The 12,879-nt window shown below is 46.0% G+C and overlaps 1 protein-coding gene across 1 annotated transcript in view; it reads left to right on the top strand.

The window, feature by feature from the left end:
- Positions 1-12,879, top strand: part of LOC139241195 (zinc finger protein 665-like) — a 56,435-nt gene that overhangs the window by 24,241 nt on the left and 19,315 nt on the right. The window lies entirely within an intron of this gene.

Consider the following 12,879-nt stretch of genomic DNA (forward strand, 5'->3'; position numbering starts at 1 on the left):
TCAATAGTTCACCCCTGGGTCTGAGCCTTTTGGTGATTATTTGAATTTGATGCCCTCGCGTTACTGACTCACCGACTGGTGGAAATAGTTTTTCCTCATTAACCTGATCAAATTTTGAACAGATCTCCAATGACCCTTTGTTTTAATGAAAAGAGCCCCACTTTCTCCAATCTCCTGATAACTAAAGCCTCTCTTCCCTGGTATCGTCTCAGTGAATCTCTCTGCACCCTCTCCATGGTCTCCACATCCTTCCTGGTGTAAGATCCCCAAAACCTGACCTAATATTCGAACTGCAGCCTAACCAATGATTAGTACAGGTTTACATGACCTTTGCCCTTTTGTACTCCACATCCTATTTTTAAAACCTAGGACCCCATGTGCTTTTTAACCACTTTATCAACTTGTCCTCCTAACTTTAATATGCACATAGATTGGGCTAGCCAAACTGGAAGCAATACGGTGGAGGAGGATTTCCTGGAGTGCATAAGGGATGGTTTCCTAGACCAGTATGTTGAGGAACCAACTAGGGGGGAGGCCATCTTAGACTGGGTGTTGTGTAATGAGAGAGGATTAATTAGCAATCTCGTTGTGCGAGGCCCCTTGGGGAAGAGTGACCATAATATGGTGGAATTCTGCATTAGGATGGAGAATGAAACAGTAATTTCAGAGACCATGGTCCAGAACTTAAAGAAGGGTAACTTTGAAGGTATGAGGCGTGAATTGGCTAGGATAGATTGGCGAATGATACTTAGGGGGTTGACTGTGGATGGGCAATGGCAGACATTTAGAGACCGCATGGATGAATTACAACAATTGTACATTCCTGTCTGGCGTAAAAATAAAAAAGGGAAGGTGGCTCAACCGTGGCTATCTAGGGAAATCAGGGATAGTATTAAAGCCAAGGAAGTGGCATACAAATTGGCCAGAAAAAGCAGCGAACCTGGGGACTGGGAGAAATTTAGAGCTCAGCAGAGGAGGACAAAGGGTTTGATTGGGGCAGGGAAAATGGAGTACGAGAAGAAGCTTGCAGGGAACATTAAGGCGGATTGCAAAAGTTTCTATAGGTATGTAAAGAGAAAAAGGTTGGTGAAGACAAACGTAGGTCCCCTGCAGTCAGAATCAGGGGAAGTCATAACGGGGAACAAAGAAATGGCAGACCAATTGAACAAGTACTTTGGTTCGGTATTCACTAAGGAGGATACAAACAACCTTCCGGATATAAAAGGGGTCAGAGGGTCTAGTAAGGAGGGGGAACTGAGGAAAATCTTTATTAGTCGGGAAAATGTGTTGGGGAAATTGATGGGATTGAAGGCCGATAAATCCCCAGGGCCTGATGGACTGCATCCTAGAGTACTTAAGGAGGTGGCCTTGGAAATAGCGGATGCATTGACAGTCATTTTCCAACATTCCATTGACTCTGGATCAGTTCCTATGGAGTGGAGGGTAGCCAATGTAACCCCACTTTTTAAAAAAAGGAGGGAGAGAGAAAACAGGGAATTATAGACCGGTCAGCCTGACCTCAGTAGTGGGTAAAATGATGGAATCAATTATTAAGGATGTCATAGCAGTGCATCTGGAAAATGGTGACATGATAGGTCCAAGTCAGCATGGATTTGTGAAAGGGAAATCATGCTTGACAAATCTTCTGGAATTTTTTGAGGATGTTTCCAGTAAAGTGGACAAAGGAGAACCAGTTGATGTGGTATATTTGGACTTTCAGAAGGCTTTCGACAAGGTCCCACACAAGAGATTAATGTGCAAAGTTAAAGCACATGGGATTGGGGGTAGTGTGCTGACGTGGATTGAGAACTGGTTGTCAGACAGGAAGCAAAGAGTAGGAGTAAACGGGTACTTTTCAGAATGGCAGGCAGTGACTAGTGGAGTGCCGCAAGGTTCTGTGCTGGGGCCCCAGCTGTTTACATTGTACATTAATGATTTAGACGAGGGGATTAAATGCAGTATCTCCAAATTTGCGGATGATACTAAGTTGGGTGGCAGTGTGAGCTGCGAGGAGGATGCTATTAGGCTGCAGAGTGACTTGGATAGGTTAGGTGAGTGGGCAAATGCATGGCAGATGAAGTATAATGTGGATAAATGTGAGGTTATCCACTTTGGTGGTAAAAACAGAGAGACAGACTATTATCTGAATGGTGACAGATTAGGAAAAGGGAAGGTGCAACGAGACCTGGGTGTCATGGTACATCAGTCATTGAAGGTTGGCATGCAGGTACAGCAGGCGGTTAAGAAAGCAAATGGCATGTTGGCCTTCATAGCGAGGGGATTTGAATACAGGGGCAGAGAGGTGTTGCTACAGTTGTACAGGGCCTTGGTGAGGCCACACCTGGAGTATTGTGTACAGTTTTGGTCTCCTAACTTGAGGAAGGACATTCTTGCTATTGAGGGAGTGCAGCGAAGGTTCACCAGACTGATTCCCGGGATGGCGGGACTGACCTATCAAGAAAGATTGGATCAACTGGGCTTGTATTCACTGGAGTTCAGAAGAATGAGAGGGGACCTCATAGAAACGTTTAAAATTCTGACGGGTTTAGACAGGTTAGATGCAGAAAGAATGTTCCCAATGTTGGGGAAGTCCAGAACCAGGGGTCACAGTCTGAGGATAAGGGGTAAGCCATTTAGGACCGAGATGAGGAGAAACTTCTTCACCCAGAGAGTGGTGAACCTGTGGAATTCTCTACCACAGAAAGTAGTTGAGGCCAATTCACTAAATATATTCAAAAGGGAGTTAGATGAAGTCCTTACTACTCGGGGGATCAAGGGTTATGGCGAGAAAGCAGGAAGGGGGTACTGAAGTTTCATGTTCAGCCATGAACTCATTGAATGGCGGTGCAGGCTAGAAGGACTGAATGGCCTGCTCCTGCACCTATTTTCTATGTTTCTATGTTTCTATGTTTTAAAGATTTGTGTAACTGAAGCCCTTGTATGTTTGAGAGATAATAACACAACTTGGCTAAAACACATTGACATCTCTAATGTGCATCATGGGAAAGAAGTTTAGTCTGAGTTAGAAACTCAAACAATCGATTCACTGCAGACAGGTCACCATGGCAACACTGATAAGACATTCCATTCACTGAACCCACTGTTGGAATCTGTAATCAGATCAGGGGAAAGAACAGGGTTTGTCTGTTAGTAACCACAATATAAGCTCAAACCAGAGTGAGTAATACAATAGATTAGATTATAATGCGTGATGTGTGTACCTATAATTGTGAAACTATAAGAAATAACAACTAACAGCAGGCAGGGGAGTTTAGGGATAATGTGAAGATTACTGAAGAAAAGTAACTGCTGTGAACCAGAGAAAGTGTCCTTGTAAATCACAGATTAGAGAAGTTCCAGCTGTCTTTTCCTCGCTTCCTGCCCAAACCCAGCAGAGAAGACAAAGAAGAGTCCGGTGCCAGAGGTGGATCAGTGCAGGGTATAAAAGTGAGGGGAGACTGATGTAAGGGGGCAGTCGGGACGGGAGACACCGGAGATCAAGCTCAGGGCGCCCGAGGTTCCATCCAGCGGGCTGACCTGGTGTCAGTTACTGCGGACACGCGGGACTTGCATCTTTACTCTGATTGGTGGATCAGTATAAGATATGGCAGTCGACTGAGAAACTGCTCATCTTATATTTCTTATTAAGGTATTAAAGTTGCTGACACTGGACCCTCGAACTTGCTAATTAATTAAACATAGTATTAGCTCGAATCAAACCAAACATCACATCAAGATCTGACAAAGTCACTCCATTGACCAGGACCTGAATATCATCGGCCTTTGAATGTGGAAGGAGAAATGTTTGCCTGTTCTGTCTGTGGGAAAAGATTTCAAACATCAGTGTGACTGGAAAAGCATCGAGAGACACACACCCGAGTGAGTGTTCCAGTGCACTGACTGTGCTTTAACCAGTTACACAGCCTGAAAAAAAACGAGGTTTCAACTGATCGTCCAACCTGGAGAGACACAAGGACACCTGCACCACGGAGAAACCGTGGAAATGTGGGAACTGTGGGAAGGGATTCAATTACCCGTCCCGGCTGGATATTCATTGATGCATTCACACCGGGGAGAGGCCGTTCACTTGCTCCGTGTGTGGGAAGGGATTCACTCAGTTATCCAAGCTCCAGACACACTGGGGAGAGACTGTTCACCTGCACTGAGTGTGGGTATCTTCTGACACACCGACTTGTTCACACTGTTAAGAGATCATTTAAATGTTCTGACTGTGTGAAGAGCTTTAAAAGCAAAAAGGATCTGCTGACACACCACGTACTCACGCTGGGGAGAAGCCGTCCACCTGCTCCGAGTGGGAAGGGATTCGCTCAGTCATGCACTCTGCTCAGACGCCAGCGAGTTCACAACTACCTGCGGTTGGATTCTGCTGTTATTGCTGCTGTTAATCGCGGCAGCGTGGAGGCCCCGACCTGCGAGAAACCACCGGCCGCAGGTCTGGGCCATAAAAGGAGCGGAGGTGCGCTGGTCCGGAACGTGGAGACCACTTTCGGGAGCAGCGCGAGCTGGTGCAGGAGGGCGACAACTTGGAGAAGGGCAACTGGATTGGACGTCACCAAAATCAAGGTCACTGACTGGAGCGTGGACAGGTACAGCAGGAGCCTGAGGTCGGGGCAAAGGAGCAGCGAGAGATTGTAGAGCGACATGATCGGGGCCCAGGAGAGGCATGAGTTCGGGGCCCAGAAGTGGTGAGGGCCCAGGGACAGCACGGGCCAGCCCACACTGCGATATGTGTGTGCACTAGGTCCCTGCAGCAGAGCTGGTCTCCAGTTGTCCTGGTTAATCCTTGCCACTGGAACAAGACCTAGCTCTGTCAAGCCCGTGTGGTGGCTGGTGTGCAACGGCCACCAGACATTAAAAAAATCTATGCACAGGCATCTTCCACCCTTCAATATGTAGCTCGAGACCTGGAATGGACCTGGAGGTCCGTCATTGAAACACCTGTGAACTCGTCCCGTTTTGTCATGGAAGCAAGTCATCCTCGAGGGACCGTCTAAGAAGTAATCACATCCAGGACTGAATCATGTTCACTATGGCAATTGTGCTTTATTTCTGCTGATGTTAATAACCCCTATAACTGGGCTTAAGCTTAATATTCTGGATAAATATTAAATAAATCAGCTTTTTTCAAACACATGGCGTCGAATATTTGATTTCTCCGTGATAAGAGATTAATTGATGTTCTGTTACCGACTGTTCCATTTTTGGGCCTTTTCTTACACCAGATTATTTCAGTTCTCATCTAGTTCGCATTCTATCACATCATATCCCAAACTTGTTCCGTTTGTGTAACATGGCTTGTGGGTGTGATAGACTGAACTGTAGTGTCTCACTTTACACTCATCTGATGTTCTGTTGACCCACCCCTTTATAGAACTACCTTGCATAAGATTTTAAATCTGTTATTTTCTGCACTAGTTATCCCTTTTTGGATCTGATTTTGTAAAAACTCCTCCACACATGTTGTACGTGTCGGCCTTTGAACTGTTCTGATCTTTGTAATTGTCACTGCTGATTTTGATGGTCTTGTTGATTTAATCTCTTGTTACTATCATACCTTGCACTATTTCTTTAATCGAGATCATTGTTTCAAATACTTCCTTTATCATGTCATTAGGTCCTCCATTGATCCCCGTCAATAATCCTTGGTTACGGGCTGGGGTTTGGGTGTAGGTTTAGGGATTAGTGGTTGGGGCCGGTGGTTATTGGTTGGGGATAGTCGATACGATGTCCGGTTTACGAGTTAGTGATTCAGGTTAGAAACCACTATTGACCCGTCATTAGACCCGTCGATTTTAATTTAATTTTTTTTATAAACCTCACGCAGACGAATCAGAAAACAGCCTCATGAATTGTTCATTCCAGGAACCTTCTTTCTGACCGAGTCTGCTTTCCTCCCTCCTTTCACATCTCGACATTTCTCAGAAAAAATATCATCAGGGACATTAGACTTTGGGACAAGAACATGTGGATCCAGGTGTTGCGCTGGTTACATCCAATTGTCGGCCTGCCTGAAAAGGGCTTCTGACAATAACCTATCACCAGGCCCCACCAGTCCCCAACTAATTCCACCGTCAGAACTTCATCCATTACCCGCCTTCCGCCCTCACTACAGCTGGATTCACAACCATTCCCCATACTGAGGCTCTCCCATTCCCATTTTGTGTCTCAGTGTAAGTGGTCCCTGGATTTGGTGTCTCAGTGTAAGTGGTCCCTGGATTTGGTGTCTCAGTGTAAGTGGTCCCTGGATTTGGTGTCTCAGTGCAAGTGGCCCCTGGACAGACAGGAAGGAATCTTTCCCCCAGCCCCAATGATGTCACTGAGGGATTGCCTGCGGGGTTTAAATCTCTGGTGGGTTTGTGTTTCAACAGCACTTCTTCAATGGGACTGAGGCAAACCTGCAGCCCAGCAATGTGTTTAGCACAGAATGATCCCACACAAATCTAGTCCCCACTAACACCGGCCACATTCATTCACCAGTAACAGCCCAGTGCCCGCGAGTAACTACAGCCCTGTGTCTGACTTCAGTTAAACACACAATTCAAAACATTGTAAAGAGAAAACAAACCTCATTATAGTTCAACAGTCTATTCGTGGGCAGTGAGCCCCCCTCACCCCAGGATAGTCGGGATAAACGGGTCATTTTCAGGTTGGCAAACTAATTAGCAGGGTGCCGCAGGGATCAGTGCTGGGGCCTCAACTATTTACAATCTATATTGATGACTTGGATGAAGGGACAGAGTGTAACGAAGCCAAATTTGCTGATGATACAAAGACAGGTGGGAAAGCAAGTTGTGAAGAGGACACAAAGAATCTGCAAAGGGATATAGAAAGGTTATGTGAGTGGACAAACATTTGGCAGATGGAGTATAATGTGGGAAAATGTGAGGTTATCCACTTTGGTAGGAAGAATAAAAAAGCAAATTATTATTTAAATGTCGAGAGACTTCAAAATGCTGCGGTACAGAGGGATCTGGGGGTCCTTGTACGTGAAACACAAAAAGTTAGTATGTAGGTACAGCAAGTAATCAGGAAGGCAAATGGAATGCTGGCCTTTATTGCAAGGGGGATAGAGTATAAAGGCAGAGAGGTCCTGCTACAACCTGCAGGGTATTGGTGACACCACACCTGAAGTACCGCATACAGTTTTGGTCTCCTTACTTAAGGAGGAATATATACTTGCATTGGTTCACCAGGTGGATTCCTGAGATGAAGGGGTTGTCTTATGAAATAAGGTTGAGCAGGTTGGGCCTATACCCATTGAAGTTTAGAAGAATGAGAGGTGATTTTATTGAAATGTTTCAGATTCTGAGGGGGCTTGACAGGGTAGATGCAGAGAGGATGTTTCCGCTCGTAGAGGGAAACTGGAACTTGTGGGCATAGTTTCAGAGTAAGGGGTCACCCATTTAAAACAGAGCTGGGGAATTTCTTCTCTCAGAGGGTTGTGAATCTTTGGAATTGTCTACCCCAGAGAGCTGTGGTATATTTAAGGTGGAGATGGGGGAGTCAAGGATTATGGGAAGCGGGCAGGGAAGTGAAGTTGAGGCCAAGATCAGATCAGCCATGATCTTATAGAATGGCGGAGGAGGCTCGAGGGTCCAAATAACCGATTCCTGTTCCTATTTCTTATGTACCCCAAACTCCTCTTTCACCCCAAATCTCCAACCCTGCTCATCGCAACTCCTTTCACCCCTACTCTCCAATCCCCTCAGCCCAACCCCTCCTTCACCCTACTCTCCAACCCCCCCTCAGCCCAACCCCTCCTTCACCCTACTCTCCAACCACCCTCACCCCAACCTCTCCTTCACCCCTACTCTCCAACCCCCCCTCGCCCCAACCCCTCCTTCACCGCTACTCTCCAACCCCCAATTGATATGAGTCAGGATTTGAAAGCTATGTATAACTGCATCAAGGGGCTCTTACAGTTGGGATCTTTCTTTATTCTGTCCACTCGAGAAGTTACATAACAGACTTTCTCATAACAGAGCCAGAGTATTGGGCCGTGATGTGTTTACTTGTTCAGCTTGTTGTCTCTAAATATTTAATCTTGTGGTTTCAGACACCAGATAATCTGTGCACATACAGAGGCTGAACTCCAGGATATAGTCGATGTATTTACTGAGGCGTACGAAAGCATGGCTTTACGCTAACATCCGTAAGACAAAGATCCTCCATCAGCCTGTCCTCGTCGCACAGCACTGCCCCCCAGTCATCAAGATCCACAGCGTGGCCCTGGGCAAGATGGACCATTTCCCATACCTCGGGAGCCTCTTATCAACAAGGGCAGACATTGACGACGAGATTCAACACTATCCCTAGTGTGCCAGTGTAGCCATCGGCCACCTGAGGAAAAGAGTGTGCGGCAAACCTGTCCCACCCACCCCTTCCCTCAACGACTGTCTGTCCCACCTGTGACAGAGACTGTGGCTCTCGTATTGGACTGTTCAGCCACCAAAGAACTCATTTTAAGAGTGGAAGCAAGTCTTCCTCAATTCCGAGGGACTGCCTATGATGATGTTGTCTCTAAATATTTAATCTTGTAGTTTCAGACACCAGATAATCAAGCTCACAACAACAGAGTGTCTGTTACTGACATTATGAACAGCACTGCAAAAATACAGACAGTATAGTTACCTGATCCGGAGAGCAGGGATAATGCAGTGGATTCAGAGCTCTCCTCTCCCCAGGTGTGTCTAACAAGCTGCGACTACACTGGCGATATTTATACTGAACTTGTTTGCTACATTCCTGATCTGACTCTGCTCAAACCATATTAACAAGGCTATCTGTGCATTGTTCTGACTGTGACCACAAGGCTGTGTCACTGCCACACACACATACCATTCCTTGTTTCACATCTCCATACAAATACCATCTCTTTACACATCCCTTTTCTACACAATTGCAACAGACATGAGCAGGGACACACATTTCATAACAGCAAAGGTTACACTGGGATAAATCTTCAGGCAAAACACAGAGCAGTCCAGCAGCTCACTGGCAGATTAACAGAGTCTCATCGGCCTGGAATATACAGCAGGATTATTGGGCCATCATCTAGCTACTTGTTCACCTTTTGTTTAATAATTTGCTGGATGGATTTAAATTGAAAACTAAGTTTGCAGGCGTGATGCTCCATTCACACATTGAAGGGGAGAGAGATGCTGTGGGGACACGCTAAGTCCAGTATCTGAAAGGGATTAACAGGCTGGGTTTTGTGTTTAGTGATCCCGGGCGTGTTACCAACACCTTACCTGATCCCAAGGCTAGGAGAGGCACTCTGGAAGGTATGGGGAGCTGGGACTTGTCCATGAGAGTAACCGAAGGTATGAGAGCTGAAATAATCTAAAATTAGAAAGGAGAAAAGGCCCAAAATGGAGCATAGAAACATAGAAAATAGGTGCAGGAATAGGCCATTCGGTAACAGGATACCAATTAGTTGATAAGCTCCATGCTGGAGTGGAGCTAAACTACAGAACCAGTGGGAAGCTGTTCAACCTTCATCGTCTCCAGGCCAGGTCCAAGACCACCCCAACCTCTATCGTCGAGCTACAGTACGCAGACGGCACCTGCATCTTTCCACACACAGAGGCTGAACTCCAGGACATAGTCGACGTATTTACCGAGGCGTATGAAAGCAGAGGAAACATTACAAGGACACCCTCAAAGCCTCCCTGATAAAGTGCGACATCCCCACTAACACCTGGGAGTCCTTGGCCATAGACCGCCCTAAGTGGAGGAAGTGCATTCGGGAGGGTGTTGAACTCCTCGAGTATCATCGCCGAGAACATGCAGAAATCAAGTGCAGGCGGAAGGAACCTGTGGCAAACCAGGCTCCCTGGCCACCCTTTCCCTCAACGACTATCTGTACCACCTGTGACAGAGACTGTGGTTCTCATATTGGACTGTATAGCCACCTAAGAACTCATGCTAAGAGTGGAAGCAAGTCGATTCCGAGGGACTGCCTATAATGATGATCATGATGTTCAATTAGTCTCCTTTTTTCTTGGGGACATTAAATACTCGACACACTGTGTATTTGAAACAAAGCCGATTTATTTGGCATTGATCCAGAATATTAATCTCCAGCCAGTTATAGAGGTCATTAACATCAAAAGAAACAAACTCCAACTGTCAGAATGAACATGGTTCAGTCCTGGATGTGATTATCAGCAGCAATTACAGCAGAATCCAACTTCGATCGAAATGTGATGAAGCAGGCTGGATGAAGCAGTGAATCCCTTCCCACACTCGGAGCAGGTGAACGGCCTCTCCCCCAGTGTGAAGTCGCTGGTGTTTTAACATGTTGGATAACTGAGTGAACCCCTTCCCACACTCGGAGCAGGTGAACGGCCTCTCCCCCAGTGTGAACTCGCTGGTGTATCAGCAGCTGGGGCGATGCAACAAATCCCTTCTGACACACGGAGCAGGAATATGGTTTCTCCCCAGTGAGAGTGCGTTGGCGTATCAGCAGGTTATTATTTCTTTTAAAGGTCTTCTCACAATCAGAACATTTAAACGGTCTCTTATCAGAGTGAACTTTCTGGTGTCCAACCAGGATTGATAACCGAGTGAATCTCTTCCCACACACGGAACAGATGAACAACCTCTCCCCGGTGTGAACCCGCTGTGTTCAGCGAGTTGCAATGACTGGCTGAACTTCTCCCCACAGCGAGAGCAACTGAATGGACTCTGATGAATGTGAAGGAGCTGGTGTTCAGCCAGGCTGAATGACTGCCGGAACCTCTTCCCGCAGTGAGAGCAACAGAACGGTGTCTCGTCAGTGTGTAATCAGTTCCTCAGAGGTTGTAAAGTTGTTCCCACAGTCACAGCATTTAAATGGTCTCCCCTCAGCATGATCTAATTGGTGTGTAGTGAGGTGGGAGGAACAGGTGAATCCCTTCCCACACACGGAGCAGGTGAATGGCTTTTCCCTATTGCGAGCTCGCTGGCGTGTCAGCATGCTGGACAATTGAGTGAATCCCTTCCAACAGAGAGAGCAGGTGAACGGCTTATCCCCAGTTTCGAGCCGGGATGTTAATCCCTTCCCACAGTCCCCACATTTCCACGGTTTCTCCGTAGTGCGTGTGTCCTTGTGTCTCTCCAGGTTGTATGATCAGTTGAAGCCTCGTCCACACACAGAACATGTGTACGGTTCCTCCCCGCTGTGAATGGTGCGATGTTTTTTCAGACTGTGTAACTGGTTAAAGCTCTTTCCACAGGCAGTGCACTGGAACACTCTCACTCAGTTGTGTGTGTCTCGGTGCTTTTCCAGTCACACTGATGTTTGAAATCTTTTCCCACAGACAGAACAAAGAAACATTTCTCCTTCCACAATCAAAGGCCGATGATATTCAGGTCCTGATGCATCGAGTGACTGTCATATCTTGACATGATGTTTGGTTTGAGTTTCCCATTTACATATTTCCCCCTTCTAACACCCTGTAAAAGGAGTATACAAAAGACAGCACTAAGTACAGGATAGAAATTCAGTTTTTTTTCCCAAACATTTTCCCCCCAACTGAGGTTCGGCTGATTGGCCTGTAATAACTCAGTCTGTCCCTTTCTCCCTTTTTAAACAAAGGTACGATATTAGCAATCCTCTAATCCTCTGGCACCACACCTGTAGCCAGAGTGGATTGGAAAATGATGATCAGAGCTTCTGCTATTTCCTCTTTTGCTTCTCTTCACAGCCTGGGATACATTTCATCTGGGGATTTATCCACTTTCAAAGCTGCTAAGCCCCTTAATACTTCCTCTCTAACTATGTTTATCTCGTCTAATATTTCACATTCCTCCTCCCTCATTGCAAAGTCTGCATCGCCCCTCTCTTTTGTGACAACAGATGCAGAGTATTCATTAAGAATCATACCCACATCTTCTGCCTCCACACACAGATTTCCTCTAATAGGCCCCACTCTCTCTAGTTATCCTCTTGCTCTTAATGTATTTATAATGTCTACCTGTCCTGCAACCTTCATGGATCTGTGGATATGCACTCCAAGCTCACTCTATTCCTCTACACTTCTCAGTGTCCTACCATTCATTGTGTATCCCCTTACCTTGTTAGCCCTCCCTGAATGCATGACCTCACACTTCTCTGGATTGAATTCCATTTGCCACTGTTCTGCAAACCTGATCAGGCCATTGACATCTTCCTGTAGTCTACAGCTTTCGTCTTCATTATCAACCACAAGGCCAATTTTTGTATCATCTGCAAACTTCTGAATCATACACCCAACATTCAAGTCCAAATCATTGATTACAAAAAGGGACCTAGTACTGAGCCCTGCAGAACCCCACTAGAAACAGCCTTCCACTCACAAAAACACCCGTTACCCTTTGCTTCCTGCCTCTGAGCTAATTTTGGATCCAACTTGCCACTTTGCCCTGGATCCCACAGGCTTTTACTTTCGTGACCAGTCTGCCATGTGGGACCTTATCAAAAGCCTTGCTAAAATCCATATCCACTACATCAAAATGCACTACCCTCTTTGTTACCTCTATGGTAGAGCTATCCAGATAGGTCCATTCCCCTGATCTTTCCCAATAGCTCTGCAAATATTGTTCCTGAGGTATTTATCCAATTCACTTTTGAAAGCTACTATTGAATCTGCTTCCACCACCCTATCAGGCAGTGCATTCCAGATTGCAACAACTCGCTGCTTATAAAATGTTTCCTCATGTCGTCTCTGCTTCTTTTGCCAATCACCTGAACTCTGTGTCCTCTGGTTACTGACCCTTCAGCCACTGGAAAGTGTTTCTCCTTATTTAATCTATTAAAACTGTTCATGAATTTGAACACTCTATCAAATCTCCTCTTAACCTTTTCTGCTCCAAGGAGAATAACTGCAGCTTCTC

The sequence above is a fragment of the Pristiophorus japonicus genome (assembly GCF_044704955.1).
Source record: "Pristiophorus japonicus isolate sPriJap1 chromosome 24 unlocalized genomic scaffold, sPriJap1.hap1 SUPER_24_unloc_1, whole genome shotgun sequence".
NCBI lineage: Eukaryota > Metazoa > Chordata > Chondrichthyes > Pristiophoridae > Pristiophorus > Pristiophorus japonicus.